The 17,636-nt window shown below is 35.1% G+C and overlaps 1 protein-coding gene across 1 annotated transcript in view; it reads left to right on the forward strand.

Moving 5' to 3' along the window:
• EYS (eyes shut homolog) overlaps positions 1-17,636 on the forward strand; it is a 1,768,116-nt gene that overhangs the window by 1,360,775 nt on the left and 389,705 nt on the right. The window lies entirely within an intron of this gene.

Below are 17,636 nucleotides of genomic sequence, written 5' to 3' on the forward strand. Positions count from 1 at the left end.
GTAGTAATTTATTCCTTAACATTTTCAGAATTTGTGATTATTTTCAATGCTTGAGATAACTTCCTAATTATATCATTGATATTGCATTAGTGACCTCAAAATGACTATAGAAGGCTAAAAATTATTTTCATATTATGTAGATATCTAGTTCTTGAAAATGGTTATGCAAGTTATAAGGAAAAATGAGAGGAATAATAGAAGGACCAATGAATGGGACAAAGGGTTGAATAATGAAGACTAAATGAGAGACTTAGAGAAACAATTAATGCCAAGCTGTAGTAGGTTTAGGAGAACAGACGACTTCATTCCTGGGATACATTTTTAAAACAATATCACGGGCTTAAAGTTGAGGAGGAAAGATGTAGTAATGTTAGGCTAATGAGCAGTGTTTACAGAGGTAGGTACTTCATATTCAAAGCTGGGAAAGCACAGAAACACAGTTTATTGGCCCATGAAAGGGCCAATGTGAAGGCTTTGCTGAATGCAATGGCAGTAATATGTATTATGTATATTTTAGAGATTAAGAAGAGGACCTCTGAAATTCAGGGTCATACTTGACCTTTCCTCCCTGTGTGACCTTGCACAGGTTACTTACCCTTTCCAAACCTCTGACTCCTCACTTGTGAAAGGGGATAATTATAGGGCTGCATTGAGGATTAAAATAGATTATTCATGTAAAAATAGTTCTTAACAAAGTTCTTACACCAAATGAGAGCTCAGAACAGGTTAGACATTATCATTGTTAGAGTGGTATGGAAGGGGTGTCAGAGGGATGATGGGGTTCAAAGGACAGGGTCTTCTGAGCTACAGGGTTAACAAGTGGGAGAAATCGGGTGGAAAATGGGAAACATGGCAGTCAGGGATGGAACCACTGTGTGGCAATCAGTCTTCCATAACTCTTTGAGAATCAGGAAGTATGTTTAAGAGCCTTAGTTTTAGAATTCATAAACAGCAGAGTCATTCTCAAAGCAAATATTTCTAACTGTGCAACATTCAGAAAATTGCTTTTTTTAAAGAGGATTAAAAGTCTCAGATACCTTCTCTTAAAAATAAAGACAGAGATAATAATAGTACTTTTGAGAGCGTTGCTTGGCACATAGTAATGATCAATAAAAGCTAGCTTGTATTGAGGATGAACCTGAGTCTTCACACTCCCCTTCCATCCTCTCCCTCTCCTTCCCTCTCTCCACCTTCCATTCCGCTCACCAAATTATCTGTATTGGAGAGATGAATATAGACGTTGATCATATTTTTCTATCTAAGCCTGGGACACAGAAATAACAGGCAATGTAAACAGCTTATACACAGAATTGACTTAAAAATTAAACTGTTGAGGGTCATGGTTGCCAAAAAAAATCTTTGTGATAATATGAAGACTGAAGGGAACTAGTGGGAATGTTGTGGACTAACAACCGTTTGGAAACTCCCATAGTTAGTTAATTAATTAGTTAATTAATTAACTTAGTGGATCAGAGATAACTGAGTTTTACCCAGAACATCTACACTTTTTTGGAGACATGTCACCATATTTTGAAAGAGTGGAAATTGGCAGCTGCCTACAACGCTGTTGTCAAAACCAGAGGCTTTGAATTGCCTACTGTAGTAATAGTTCCCAAAGAGGTCCAACAAAGTCAACTGGTTGTCACTAAATTCATCTCACCCCCACATACAATGCGCCTACAACCTGAGGAAAGGTTTGAGTCCAGAAAATAAGAGTGACATTTCGTTTTCTTCCTTTTGCTATTGCCCATGCATGTATGCATGTGTGTGTGCCAGTGTACACATATATTTTTATCATCTGCTGGTCACTTCTACACAGATATCCCATTCGCATCACAAAGTCAAGTGTACAAACTGACTCCATCACCCTCCCATTGCTCCTCTTCCTCTTGGGTTTCCTGTTTTAGTTTCTGTCCCTTCCATTATTACAGGTTACTGAGACTTGAAAACACTACTTTCCCTCTTGAGATCTAATTTCACCTTAACCCACAGTCCACTCATTGCCAAGTCCTGTTCCTCCTAGTTCAGAAAGTCTTCCTTATCTAGTCCCTCCTTTCTTTTGCTATTGCCAGCATCATTGATTTGACCCTGAATTTCACCACCTGAACTATTGACCTAGCTGTTTAATCTGAATTAATAATGTCTCACTCTTCTTAATGCAAGCTATCTGTACATTGCTGGGAGCTTTGCATCCCTGAAGGACAATTCTAATTTGCTGCTTCTCTGCTCAGAAAGGTTTAGTATCTCTGGCTGCAGAATGAATTTTAATCTCTCTATTCTGGCGTGTCAGCCCCTATGATCCTCCTCCTGCCTCTCCACCTCTATTTTCTATTACTCCCCTTCACACATTCTGTCCTCCTGACCAGCTGAACTTTAGACTTTTCTCTGTATACTTACCAGGCTGTTCCACTGTTCCCCTTACTCATGCTTTTACATCTTTCTTGTGATATAACATGCTCATTATTTGCTGAATGAAATAATCAATTAATTAATTCACTAATTTTCCCAGTTGGAATGGAAACTCAGTGAATTAAGGATCTACATCTGATGCATTTGGATCCCCCTTGTGCCTTCAGCAAAGTTGACTTGAAATATTTTTTAAACAAATGAGTGTTTAAGCTTCCTTATCTCAGTTAAGGATTCTAAAATCATTTAACTGCATGCTTTTAACAATAATATTCATGTTAGGTTATAGCTTTGTGATTTTTTTGTTGATAAATTATTCTTCTAGTTTACAATTTTCCATATTGTAGGAAATAGTTTTCTCTTGTGACCACCATCTTTCTGCTTCCAGGAAATTGATCCAAACCACTCTGTCCTGTCACCATCCAGGCTTCAAACTGTTCTTATTGTCATGGCATCATATAGGTCACTTTTTTATCTAACTACCATATTTACTTTCTTCTATGTCATATTTCAAATTTTGTCTGTTATACAAGGATGTCTTTTGTTACATGTGAATGTCCTGCCCTCTACTAACCTACTAAATTGTAAGTTGAAAAAAATCACTATGGAATATTTGAAATATTTGACAAAAAGAGGTAGTTTCATTTCTGAGAAGTATGTTGATAACAAAAAAGGACTTATCACTAAAAATATGAATTATTTTAATCAATATGAAATTATAATATTAAATTAATAATACATAAGTTTGGTAATGTCACTTTTAATCTCTATGATGACCATAATAATGTAATTTAGATACTCAAGAATTTTTGTAACATTTAAAAACCCATGATGCAAAACTTCAGATTTTTTTTTGCTTATAGTCTAGCTATTCTCAAATAAAACATTAAATTCATGCTAGCATTTGTACTTGGTGTAGTAAATATATTTGAAAAATATATTCTTCATGGAACTACAGCTTATCACAAGCAATGGTTATTTTTTAATGAACAAAACTTTAAAGTATTTGATATAATCAATATTTTCTGATTGGCAGGTCAATTGCCACATGGAAAGATTTTTTAAAATTATAATTTAAGATATGTCTATGAGTTAGCAGTGTTATTATCAATATTTATTATTTTAATAGTAGGAAAGTTCTACTAAAGTTCACCCTTGAAATGATAGCTACCTATTTTTCAATAACTTGCAGTTCTCTCCTAAGCTTTTTCTTTTTTTTTTTTTAATTTATTGATTGATTGATTGATTTTTGGCTGTGTTGGGTCTTCGTTGTTGTGAGCGGGCTTTCTCTAGTTGTGGGGAGCGGGAGCTACACTTCTTTGTGGTGCGTGGGCTTCTTATTGCTGTGGCTTCTCTTCCTGCGGAGCATGGGTTCTAGGCGTTCGGGCTTCGATAGTTGCAGCACGTGGGCTTAGTAGTTGTGGTTCACGGGCTCTAGAGCGCATGTTCAGTATTTGTGGCACAAGGTTTAGTTGCTCTGTGGCATGTGGGAGCTTCCCGGACCAGGGATGGAACCCTTGTCCCCTGCATTGGAAGGCAGATTCTTAACCACTGCACCACCAGGGAAGTCCCAGCTTTTTCTTAAGTGTGTTAAAATTATGTATGATCATTGAAAATGTAATCGATTAAATAGAAAATTAGATACAGCTGAGAAAAGAATTAACTACAGGAAGTTGGACCTGATTATTTGAATACAGAGAGACAAATCAAATATGCAAGAGAAGTTTAAAATATCCTGAATAGAAAGAGAATGTGTACCATAATTTTTCTAGCATATTTTTGATTATTTTAAAACATCAACAATTGAATCCAACCAATAGAGATATAATATCCTCAAATTGCGGAGAGAAACTAAATGTCAGTCTACAAATATTTGCACAGTTGAAGTTTCATTGAAGAATACGATCCAAATAAATATATCTTCTGAAAGAAAAACAAAAACTAAGAGGTTTTACCAGCAAGAGATACTCACTAAAGCAACTTGAAAAGGAAATACTTCCAGAATAAGGAAAATGATTCCAGAATTAAAATTAGAAAATCAAAAAGGAAAAAACTGTCTATATAAAACAATAATTGGAATATGTTCCTTGAGTTGAAACAAAACAGTACATAAAAAATGCAAATTCTTTCAAATTCTCCATGATATGATTTTTAGTGAGTTAAATTTGTCCTCAGCTTTCTCCTTTATGGTAGCAAGTTATCTGCCAGCCAGCTGTAAATTGATTTTTGCTTTGGACAGGGATGTTCTTTATGCTCTGGATGAAAGAATCCACAAAAATTTCATTAAGTGTCAGGATGCTTAATTTTCACAGGAACATATTTCCCATTCTTCAGCACTCACATATTTAATCAAGACAGCTAGATACATTCTATTTTCCAGGTACTATGTAACAGTTATTATCAGCAATATATCACCAAAAATAGTAAATCATTGAATAGATAAAGTATTTTATGGGAGAGTAAAGCAAACAAGTTTCTCATGGATTAAATTGTGATATCGTATTGGAGAATTGAAGTAACCTTGAGGCAGGACTATGAAGGCATAATGTTATCCTTGCCATGTAAAGGCAAACTAATTCAAGAGTTCTTTGCTTGTTAGAATAGAGATATAGGCTTTGCTGAATTGATACTTACATGCCAGGTGCCAGGAGACTGTTTATTTGGTCTAATAAAGTGATCACATCTGAAACAGTGCTAACGCTGGAATTATGCTTATGTAAGTTTAACATTATACACTGTCATTCTCCAAAACTCATTCTCAAAGACCTCTGTGCCAGCCACATGGAAGGGAAAAATAATGGGCATATAATATAAATCACCAGGCTTGTATTTTAAAATCTCAGTGGAGACATTGAACTCAGTGATAATTTTAGTCAGAGCTCCTTTGGTAGAGCAATGAGGATAGAAGACAATTAGAAAGAATTGGGACATTGGAAATATCCTATCATTGGAGCCTTACAAAAGTTATTTCTGAAATTTTTTGTGTTCTATTTCCAATGACTACCAATGACTTTAAGATTATGATTTGTCTTCCAAGAAGATATAAAGAATAGCATAACAGCCATTTCATAGCCTTTACGGTGTAAGAAGTAAAATATTACCAATATATTTGAAGCCGTGTGTAAACATTCCTGCCATTTCAGGAATAAACACTATACTGAATTTGTCTTTATCAGCCCCATGCATTTGTCTGTACTCTTAGTATATATCACTAAATAACATAATATTGCTTTACTTGCCTTAAAACACTTTGTACAAATAATACCAAAATATCGTATATTAATGCATATATGTGGAATCTAGGAAAATGGTACAGATGAACCGTTTTGCAAGGCAGAAATAGAGACACAGATATAGAGAACAAATGTATGGACACCAAGGGGGGAAAGCCAGGATGGGGGGGGGGATGAATTGGGAGACTGGGATTGACATATATACACTAATATGTATAAAATAGATAACTAATAAGAACCTGCTGTATAAAAAAAATAAATAAAAATTAAAAAAATAAAATACCAACAGTATGTGTGCTTTTGCAGCTTGCCCCTTGTGCTCAGTATTACTCTAGAAGTTTATTACTCTAGAATATTACTCTAGAAGTTCATCCATGTTGATATTTGTAGGAGTAACTTATTTCACTGTTGTACAGGCATTTATATGCCTCCATCACAATTTATATTCTCCACATTCTACTCATGAAAATTTAGACTTTCTTTATAATTATTTTATTGTATGAATTATACTCTTCTGAATATTCTTATACATACCTTCTTAAGTACATATGCAAGCGATTCTTGAAAGATCTAGGAAAGCAATTTGTTCATAGTTTATGTACTTCTTAATTATTACCAGATAGTGCCAGATTGTTTTCTAATGTGTTAATACCAAATTTTTACTCACTCCAGTAATATGTAACAGTTCAAATTACTGTACATCTTCACCAACACTTCCAATGTTGAGACTTTTTATATTTTGCTAATCTGAAAGCTATAAAATTATGTATCTAAAAGTAATATAAATGTGTATTTTCCTGAATAATAATGAGGTGGGGCATTATTTAAAGTGTTTCATTTTATGAAAATATCTTTGCTAAAAATCCTTATTTTTTGTGATGTCTCATTCCCTGGATTCTGATTTCCATGATCATAAATGACTTGCTTACTGATTATAATTTTCTTTCAATGTGAAATGGCTTTAGGAAAAATAATAATAAAAAAAGTCAGGGCAGAAGATCTAAATAGACATTTCTCCAAAGAGACATACAGATGGCTAAAAAGCACATGAAAAGATGCTCAGCATCACTAATTATTAGAGAAATGCACGTCAACACTATAATGAGGTATCACCTCACATCGGTCAGAATGACCATCATCAAAAAATCTACAAACGATAAATGCTGAAGAGGGTGTGGAGAAAAGGGAACCCTCTTACACTATTGGTGGCAATGTAACCCGGTATAGCCACTGCAGAGAACAGTATGGAGGTTCCTTAAAAAACAAAGTAGAGCTACCACATGATCCTGAAATCCCATTCCTGGGCACATATTTGGAGAAAACCATAATCTGAAAAGATACATGCACCCCAATGTTCATTGCAACACTGTTTACAATAGCCAGGACATGGAAGCAACCTAAATGCCCATCAACAGAGGAATGGATAAAGAAGATGTGGTACATATATACAATGGAATATTACTCAGCTATTAAAAAAAATGCCATTTGCAGCAACATGGATGGATCTAGAGATTGTTATACTGAGTGAAGTAAAACAGATGAGAAAGATAAATATCATATGATATTGCTTATATGTGGAATCTAAAAAATGGTGCAAATAAACTTATCTACAAAACAGAAATAGAGTTACAGATATAGAAAACAAACTTATGGTTACCAGGGTGAAAGGGGTGGGGGGGGAGGATAAACTGGGAGATTGGGATTGACATATACACACAGCTATATATAAAACAGATAACTAATAGGTAACTAATAAGGACCTACTGTATAGCACAGGGAACTCTACTCAATACTCTGTAATGGCCTATGTGGGAAAGTAATCTAAAAAAGAGTGGATATATGTATATGTAGAACTGATTCACTTTGCTGTACACCTGAAACTAACACAACATTGTAAATCAACTATACTCCAATACATTTTTTTAAATCCAAAAAAATTAAATTAATTAAATTAAATTAAAAAGAAACTTTTTTTATAAAGTCAGTATCCCAATCCATATGACAGATATATTTTTAAATTAATAAATTATCATTCTTATGTCCATCTTATGGCCATGCTTAGACAGCATGAGTTGTATGCTCAGTGCCTGATCACCCCACCCATGATAAGAGCAAGTTTGGGGATCAAAGTGGAGGTCTGGGTCCTGGGACCTGGAAGCTTAATTGTAGATTTACAATTGTAGATTTACTTGTGAATTTCTATGTATCTTGCCTTAGACTAATGGTTTTCAAACATATTGAGCACACTATTACTCATAAACCTTATATAGAAATCAGAACAGAGTGGAGCCACTATAACTGAAGCATCACAGGAGCCCAGACTTCCTCTGCCATCAAATACTGGGCAAGGTTATTCTGAGGGGGAAGGGAGAAAATACATATATTAGAGACTAAACAAGAACATAGGGACATAGCAATAATCAAAGTACACATTAAAAGTTTTATAATGTTCTATGTATGTCAATAGCAACACGTTTGAAGACTCATCCGAAAGAGATGAATTTTTTGGAAAAAATAAAATTACCAAAATGATACAAGAAAAGACAAAGACCAATTAGCAGATGTATTAAAGGAGGCAAGCGAAATTAAGTAATGAATGTTCAAAATGCAGAATAGAATAGTGTGGGTAGCATATAGCTAATTTAGGAAAATTATAAAATATTGGAAGGCAAGTTAAGAATGATCTTATATGTCAAACTAAAAGGTGATTATTTTGCTAGCAACCAGGGACCATTGAAGACTCTTTTAAACAGTAACATAATATGATCAAATTTGTGTTTAAATAAGATATATTTAACAGGAATTGAACAAAGGAAGAACTGAAATCATGAGAACTGGTTAAAAAGTATTTGGAAGAATACAGACAGGAGATGAAGAAGGCATTACAATTGAAGGAAAAACAATAGAATTAAATAACTGATAAGATGAATGAAGTGGGTGTGGGAGGATAGGGACCAAAAGAATAACATGGGATGACCATGCAAGATTGTTATTTGAACAACTAGGTAGATGGAAATTCTAAAATTAAAATTCAAAACAAAATATTAGAGGTATGTCCATTCATTCATCAAACATGTATTGAATATCTGCCAAAATTATATTATTTTTTGGCAACACAAAAAAATTAAACTGTGATAGGGAGAGTGGCCAAGATAGCAGAATAGGAAGACCCTGAGCTCAGCTCCTCCCATGGGCACACCAAGATTACTACTATTTAAAGATCAATTATTGATGAGAGAGACCTGAAGACTAGCAGAAAAGATTTTCTACAACTAAAGATATAAAGAAGAAACTACAACAAGATAGATCAGAGGTGCAGAGATTCAGAATAGTCAAGACCCACACACTTGGGTGGGCAACCTACAAATGGGAAGACAATTACAATTGTAGAGGTTCTCCCCAAGGAGTGATGGGTCTGAGCTCCACATCCGGCTCCCCAACCCAGGGCCCTGCACTAGGAGGATGAGCCCCCAGAACGTTTGGCTTTGAAGACCTGTTAGGCTTAATTTCAGGAGAGCCTGAGCACTGTGGGAAAGAGACTCCACTCTTAAAAGGCACACACAAAATCTCACACACTCCAGGACTCAGGGCAGAAGCAGTAATTTTAAGGAGCCTGGGTCAGACCCACCCACTGATCTTAGACAGCTTCTTGGAGAGGCAGGAGGTAACTGGAACTCACCCTGCAGACATAGACACTGGAGAGAGGCATTTTGGGGAAATCATTCTACCTCATGGACACTGGCCCTGGCAAGTGCCATTTTGGAATCCCCCTTCTAGCTTATTATGCTAGGACCCAGCCCTGCCCACCAGCCTATCTGCACCAGTACTGGGACAACTCAGGTCAAGGAGTTAAAGGCGGGACACAGCCACACCCACCAGCAGTTGGCTGCCTTAAGACACAGTGAGACCACAGCCACCCTGGGACCCAGGCCTGTCCACCAGAGGGCTCAGCAAACCAGTGTACTGGCACTAGCCCCAGGACCCAGGCTCACAGTTCACTGGATGGGCACCAGCCCCGAGATCCCCTGATCACTGGCTCAACCCACCAGGAGGTTGGACACTAGCCCCAGGATACTGCAGTGGCACAGCCTGCTGTATCAGGACACTACACACCCACCAGCAAGCCAGCACCAGCCCTGGGATCCCTGGTCACCAGCCATGCCCACAAGCACCAGCCATGCCCACATAATAAACAAAATGCAACAACAAGAGGAAACAAAACTTATGGACACATTACCAGTTTTTACAATAAATTATAGTGTACAGCTCCATCACAGCATCTTTGTATACAAAGCCACTAATGTGAACACTGAAAGAAATCTGTCATGAAGGTCTTTAATCTTGATTTAACAAAGTTTGTACAGTAGCAAATTATTCACAAATTTTCACTCCTTGGCATTTATCTGAAGGAAATGAAAACACTAATTAGAAAAGATATAGAAAACATATATGCACTCCTCTATTCACTGCAGCATTAATTACAATAGGAGAGATATGGAAGCAACCTAAGTGCCATCAGTAGGTGAATGGATAAAGAAGTACTGGTATATTAGATTCTTTGAATGACTTTGATGTGGAAAGTTCAGGACATAACAACATAAAAAAAAAACAGAAAAGAGACCAGTCAAAAGTTCTACTCTGTCTACATGTCTTAATAAATGTGATGTACTAAATACTAAAATTAAGAGAAAGTACTTGTATACATGTACAATGGAATATTAGCCATAAAAAAAGAATGAAATCTTGCCATTTGGAACAACCTGAATGGACTTAGATTCCATTATGCTAAGTGAAATAACTCAGGCAGAGAAAGACAAATGTTGTATGATTTCATCTATTGTGGAATCTAAAAAACAAAATAAAAACAAAACAGAAATGAGTCAAAAATACAGAGAACAAACAAGTGGTTGCCAGAGGGGAAGTCGTTGGTGGGAGGGGAGAAATAGGTAAGGGAGAATAAAAGATACAAAACTTCTAGCTGCAAAATAAATGAGTCATGGGTATGAAATTTACAGTGTAGAGAATATGGTCAATAATAATGTAATAACTTTGTACGGTGACATATAGTAACTAGACTTATCATGATGATCATTTTGAAAAGTATAGAAATATGGAATCACTATGTTGTGTAACAGGAACTAACATAGTGTTGTACGTCAACTATACATCAAAAACAATCTCCCCCAAAAAAATACTCATATAAAAATCAGATTTGTGGTCACCATAGGTGGGGGGATGGGGAATTGGATAAAGGCAGTCAAACGGTACAAAGTTCCAGTTATAAGACAAAAAAGTACTAAGGATGTAATGTACAACATGATATATATAATTTACACTGTTGTGTGTTATACATGAAAGATTTTAAGAGCATAAACCCTGAGTTATCATCATAAGAAAAACTTTTTTCTGTTTTATTTAATTTTGTATTTTTATGAGCTTGTGCATGTCCACTAAACTTCTAGTGATAATCATTTCATGATATATGTAAGTCAAATCACCTTGCTGTACACCTTAAGTATACAGTTGTTATATGTCAATTATATGTCAGTAACACTGGAAGAAAAAAATTAAGCCATGATGCCTACATTTAAGGAACTCACAACTATTACATAGTGAGTCATACAGGGAAATGTCACTGTACAGTTTAATAAGGGCTGTAATAGGAATAGATAGCAAGTATTTGTGGTAATAATAAAGAAGCTATTTTCAACTTGATATTGAGAAGGAGGATCAAATTTAAAAAAAAAAAGCAACAAACTGTTTTGGATATACTGAGTTCAGGTTGCCTATTTTCCTTGCAAATGGATCTATATAGTAGGCAGCTGGATATATAAGGTCAGAAGCTATCTGTGCTAAAGATAAAAATTTGAGAGTTTTCAGAAGCTAGAAAGTAGCTAAAGTTGTGGGAACAAATGAGATCACGCAGGGAAATTTTCTAAACTAACTGAAGGAAAGGTATAGAAATAGACTAAAGATTGGTAGCTACTATGACAACATGTCAAGTACAGTGTGAGATATTGATGGGTCTTTGTATCTTTCTTGTCCTAGCTTTATTTTTACTGCGTAGAAGGTATTTTGGGTGTGTTAAACGATGTTTTACTTGGTTTTATTTTGAAGGAGGTAGGGTTATAGCTTTAAAGCTTCAGATTTTTGAGAGGTTCAAAGGGCAGATCATGATGATCAACCCTTCTTTGACAGAGAAACCAAGGGATAAAGCATAGTATTGTTAGATTGGCTGTGACAATGAAGGATGAGAATTTTTTTTTCACACATTGTTTCCTTGTGCATTGCTTTGGTCACATGCAGAGCAACTCTCCTCACGCTTCAAATTGAGGAATGAAGTAGCAATGGTCAAAAGGAGAAATGTTAGCTCTGTCCTGATTTTTGCAAGTGCTTTCTATGGGGGAGAAAAGTAGATGCAGCAAAAACGACAGCTGTGCTAGCAGCAATAACAAGAGTAATTGATAATTCTCATCAGGCACTTAACAAATTGATCAACTTTTATGAATTAATATAAATGTGAATGTCTGATATGGGGAAATTATCCAAGTAAAGATAATAATTTATTCCATGAGACTTGGGCTATCCAAATCTAAAATAATTTTTATAATTCTAAAATAGGAAAATATATGATGTAAAAATATTTAGATTAATTTATATGCTATTTATTCTACAGGGCTATGATGATATTACATATATAAATAGTACAGGTACTATATATACTTTTATATATATATATATATATATAAATCTTTAAGACACTGTAGTTTCTCATGATTAATATGTATAGCATTTAATTCTATTTCATTGGCCTTAGAACTTAATTTTTTTAATTTTGGAATAATATAGATGATTATAACTTTTGTGTCCTTGAATATTATTGGTTAGATATATTATTTTTTAGTGATGAATCCTTCTTCAGGAAGAGAGATACATGGACTTATTGACTGGTGATACTCTTTTTAATCACACAATTTAATAAAATTAGAATCATAAAAAAAGGAATATCATATTTTTAAACTAAAAACAAGACTAATAATTGCATTGCATTTGTATGATGTTCTTTCTGGAGAAAGTAAGGAAAACTGAAGAAAAACATTTCAATAGTACTAATTTTTAATGTCTATTGAGTAAATCAAATTTATTTCCATTATAAAGGAGCAATAGCAAACAATATTATGTTTCTTCTAATACCAAGAATTACAATAAAGGTATATGGGTAATTTGTGATTCACTGTATTTGTAGCTTTATCTGTATGTTAGTATGTCATTTTGAGTGCGCCTCATATGTAGACAAGGTGTTCCATTTCTATTCAGAATGAATAACACTTGTGCTCTCAGCTGCATTGTGTTCAGAGTAAAGGTATTAATCTCTTCTGTGTTTTCTTTATCATAAAGTACTCCATGGTGCTCTCCTGGATAAATTTCAATTAACCGACTATAGTTCTGATTCATACTTTAGAAATACGTTTGGCAATCAAAATTAAATTCATCCATATTTTTAACATAAGGTGCTTCAAACTCAGTACTGAGGTTCCATAGCTTCCTTTGGCAATTTGAGAGTTTTATATAATTTAAGGGATTTAAAAGATCTTTCTCCTGGGTTAATTTATTGGATTTGCCCATGACTCAGACTGATTTTTAATTTTTTAACCATGTTAAAGTTAATATACTTTGTTATATCAATCTATATGATTTTTAATACATTTAAACGTTACAGATATCTATGTTGTAATCAGAAGCCACTAATTAATTACTATATGACATATTTTGTAAGATGTTTAATACATATTTCCATATAAAAAACCTTTGGGTTTTTTTTCCATTTATAATTGGAAGAAAAATAAATTTAAAGTGTATTCAAATAGCGTTGCTGAAGAAGCTTTTGGAAGCAGCAGGAAAACACTCTACTTAACCCCAATTAGTCTTGTTTTCTACATTCAGGGCAGTTCTGTTTTTCAACATATCCACTAAGCATGATGATAATGAAAATTAATATGGTTAGAAAGCAATTCAATAGCAAATGTTTATAGTTCATAATTGTTTCCTGTCATAATTTTCATAAAACCTGTCAGCTCTGAAATAAAAGCTCAAGGAACATGTAAGCTAGACACGTGCACCTAAATTATACAGTAGCTATTCTCCTGCAAAGCAATGCAGAATTCATTTTCTAGCAAATTGAATTATACTTTTATTGCTCTTGGTGAGTTCACTACTTCTCAGAACATGTAAGCTTGATTATGTATCCAAATATTTTAATTCATATGTGAAGCCTTATATAAAGAAAATTTCTTGTGGATATATCAACAATGTGAAAAGTTTAACCACAAGAAGAATGTTAGAACCCCATCTCTATAGAGTTTCCTCATTCCATTTTAATTATAAGAATGTCTTTCTGTCCCTTTTTTTCCAGAACTACCACAAATGAAAGTTTTAGCTATATTTTTATTTGTCTAAGAATGTCTTTGCCTAAAATGTACAGAACTCGTCATGCCATAGGGAACTGCAAAGATAAATCAAACACAAATCTTGCCACAGGAGAATGAGCAGTACAGAAGGCAGATGGGGTGGGTTTTTTTAGACATCCCACCCCCATACCCCCACCCCTACTCTCATTGGGTCTTACATCTCACAGTTGCTCCTTGATGCCAACAAATGTCAGGAAAAATGGTCAAGGGAACAGGGCAGTTCTGTAATTCCTGAAGGTTTTTGACCAAAGATCTTAGATAATTACAACTAACGTTGATGTCACAGCAATGATGTCACAATGAAGACAGCTATCAGACACAGTAGGAAGGAAGGCCAGTTAGAAAGGAGTCATTGCCAACAACTGAGTTGAAATGTAATAAGAACTTAAATAAGGGCAGTGGTAGCAGAAGGAACACTGCAAGTTTTGATCTAAGAAAGAGGTGACAGGAAGCAGCAACTAGTTTGAGAAGAGATGGGTGGACAACCATGCTGAGTTTCTAGGCCTGGGAGAGTAGGTGCCAAGAGCGAAAAAAGAGAAGAGGAGCAGCAGGAAAGACAGAGATGGATTAGATGACCTAGAACAGAGCCTCGAAAACTAAGCATTATGGAGTGGTTGAAAGGGCCATCTGGAAAGGAGCTGTCAGGCAGGTAGGAAGACAGTCAATGTGTAGTGGTGTCATAAGAGACAAGGAAGGAGAAAACTTTTATAAAAATAAGTCTTAAGTATTACAGAGATTTCTAGGCAGGTGAGCACTACGGAAGGATTTGCTAACTGGGCCTAAAACTTTTGACAAAACAGATCCAGTAAAATACAGAGCCAAGAAGGTAAATTTCAATGAGATTACAATTGTGCATGGAAGGCCAAGGAATGGTAAAATATATGATACCACCTAACTTATTTTTTACTACTTTATAGTTGATTTACAATATTGTGTTTGTTTTAGGTGTACAACAGAGTGATTCAATATTTTTGCAGATTATACTCTATTATATGTTAATACAAGATAATGGGTATAATTCCCTGTGCTATACAATATATCCTTGTTGCTTATCTATTTTATAAGTAGTAGTTTGTCTCTGTTAATTCTATATACCTACTTTGTCCCTCTCGCTCTTCCCTTTTCCCTTAAATCAGTTTGCTAATAGATAAAGTATATAATTTGTATCTGACAATACAAAGTTATAGACAAAAGCAGGATGTTAAAAATAAACTTTCACACACCAGATTATAATGTTGTAAACAAAATGAGGTACCATGTCTAAAAGCAAGATTTGACTAGGAAATACTCTTCATATAAAAAGAGGCAGCATTTGAAGAGGAGAACGGATTTTAAAGCCATGAAAACACGATTTTGAGAAAAATGTTTTTGTAGAAAGCTATCCTGTTGACCTCACCCCTCACCCTCTCCCACCCATCACATCTGACAGTGTTTAAGGATAGTTAAAACCCTATCATTCAAAAAGGAACATCACGGACCAACAGAGTCATACATTCATATCTGAAAAAGCCAAAGCAGCCTGTGTGTGTGTGTGCATGTGTGTGTGTCTGTGTCTGTGTCTGTGTGTGTGGAGAAAAAGGGAAGAGACTGACCACTAACTATACCTCCATAGACAGCAGGGAAGGAAATGTCTACCATGGCCTAGATATGGACCCCTCAGGAAAGCCATTTGGCCTGGATTCACTTGATGTTCTGCCCCAGTGGTTTTCCTAGTCAGGTGCTCAAGACAACCTTAGCATTCTCCTCAGCTGGCCTGAACTTTAGAGAAGCTTCTTCCTGACTCTAGGCCCATGACCTCACCTTTCTCAGAGCATCTACTATTGAAAACTTTCCGTTGTAATTCTTTCTTTGCATCTTTTGAGATATAAATCTTTTTAAAATCTTCTTGCCAGTTTGACAACCAGAGATGCCTTTCTCCGGGACCCAGAATCATCTCTTTGAAATGCAATCATCAAGAAAGATAGTGGCCTTCTCTGTGGGCAGATAGGAGCCTTGTTCCAAGTTGTAAACTATCTTCTGTGATGAAGACATGAGAGACCTTATGTTTTTAGGGGGTAGGGCCAAGTAGCAACACAGGTAGCCCATGGGCCCCCCACCTCAGTTCTTAAAAAATCTGCCACCTTTTTTTTCAGAGGAGTTGAGGAAAAGCTGAGTTCTGGCCTCTCTCCCCTATTGCAATAGCCTTGAATAAAGTCTTCCTTTCCTCTTTCACTTTGTCCAGTGCAACTTTTGCTTCAACACAGGCAAGTAGTTGTCAGCAGCAAGAGTCTGTATATAATGTGAAAAACCAGAGGGGACCAAGTTAGAAATGAGGAGCCAAAATCCTAGGAATTGTAGCTGGCAAAGTGTGTCTAAAGGTTACACAAATGCTCATGAGTCATAGGGTTAAAATACAGGACATTCAGTTAAATTTGAATTTCAAATAAACAACATATAATTTTTTAGTATAAGTTTATCTCATGCAATGCTTGAGACATACACTAAAAAATTATATGTTGTTTATCTGAAATTGAAATTTAACTGAGCATCCTATATTTTATTTGACATCCCTACTGTGAGAAAAACAGTTTTAAATATCTGTTCTTCCTGGAGAGCAAAGGACTACTTACAACAGTATTGATGGCCAGCTGTAATAGCTACACTTTACTATGAACTTCTCTCTCCTTTCTGGCCACTTTGCCCTTTCTGCAAAACTCAAAGTATCTGAAACAGCAGCTAGCTTGAAAGGAGGGCCTAAGAAAAGAAAAAGAAGAGGAACCAGATTCTTCCTGCCCAGAAAACAGGCAGCAGGTGACAAGTGCCCTGCAGGCCTTGGCTGGTTGAAGGGGGCTGGAGAAGTCATATTTCTGAAGGAAGATTTAAATGTTGATAAATTTCTTAGCCTGGATTAGTTTCTGTATCATTGTATAACTTAGAAAGAAGGTAGGACTCATAGGGACTGCCAAGTTTTCATCCAGAGGCAGAGAAAATTTTCCCCATTGTGAGAGAGACAAAAATAAAGTTCTAGCCTCCCATATATTATATTACACTTGTTCAATGTATCAAGTCTATAGATCTAAATACATACATATGACAATAAAATACTTTCCAAATTTTATGTGCCTCCAGATTTTATGAGATTAATTCATTTAAAGAATAATTTTAAAAGGATAACTGTAAAAATTATTTAAAAAAAAATTATTAATCACCTTGCATATTATAGTAATACTACTTATAAAATATCTAAGTATTATTGACAAGCACTAAATATTAATGAATATTAATAAAATACCTCTATGAGACAAATTTCTAATCTTTTTGTGTCACAGGCTTCTTTTAACTTTTTATTGAGGTATGATTACATCAAATAAAATTCATGAATTTTAAGAGTGTAATTTGATGTACTGCCATTTGTATCACAGGATATTTTAAGAGTCAAATGAAAACTATTATTTCACATATGCAGGGACACATTTTTAATACAATATCAGGGTGTTTTTCTCATCCATCTAAAATTTTTGCTTAAAGATTTTTCCTATGGACTGGCAGT

Source organism: Balaenoptera musculus, chromosome 12 (genome assembly GCF_009873245.2).
Source record: "Balaenoptera musculus isolate JJ_BM4_2016_0621 chromosome 12, mBalMus1.pri.v3, whole genome shotgun sequence".
NCBI lineage: Eukaryota > Metazoa > Chordata > Mammalia > Artiodactyla > Balaenopteridae > Balaenoptera > Balaenoptera musculus.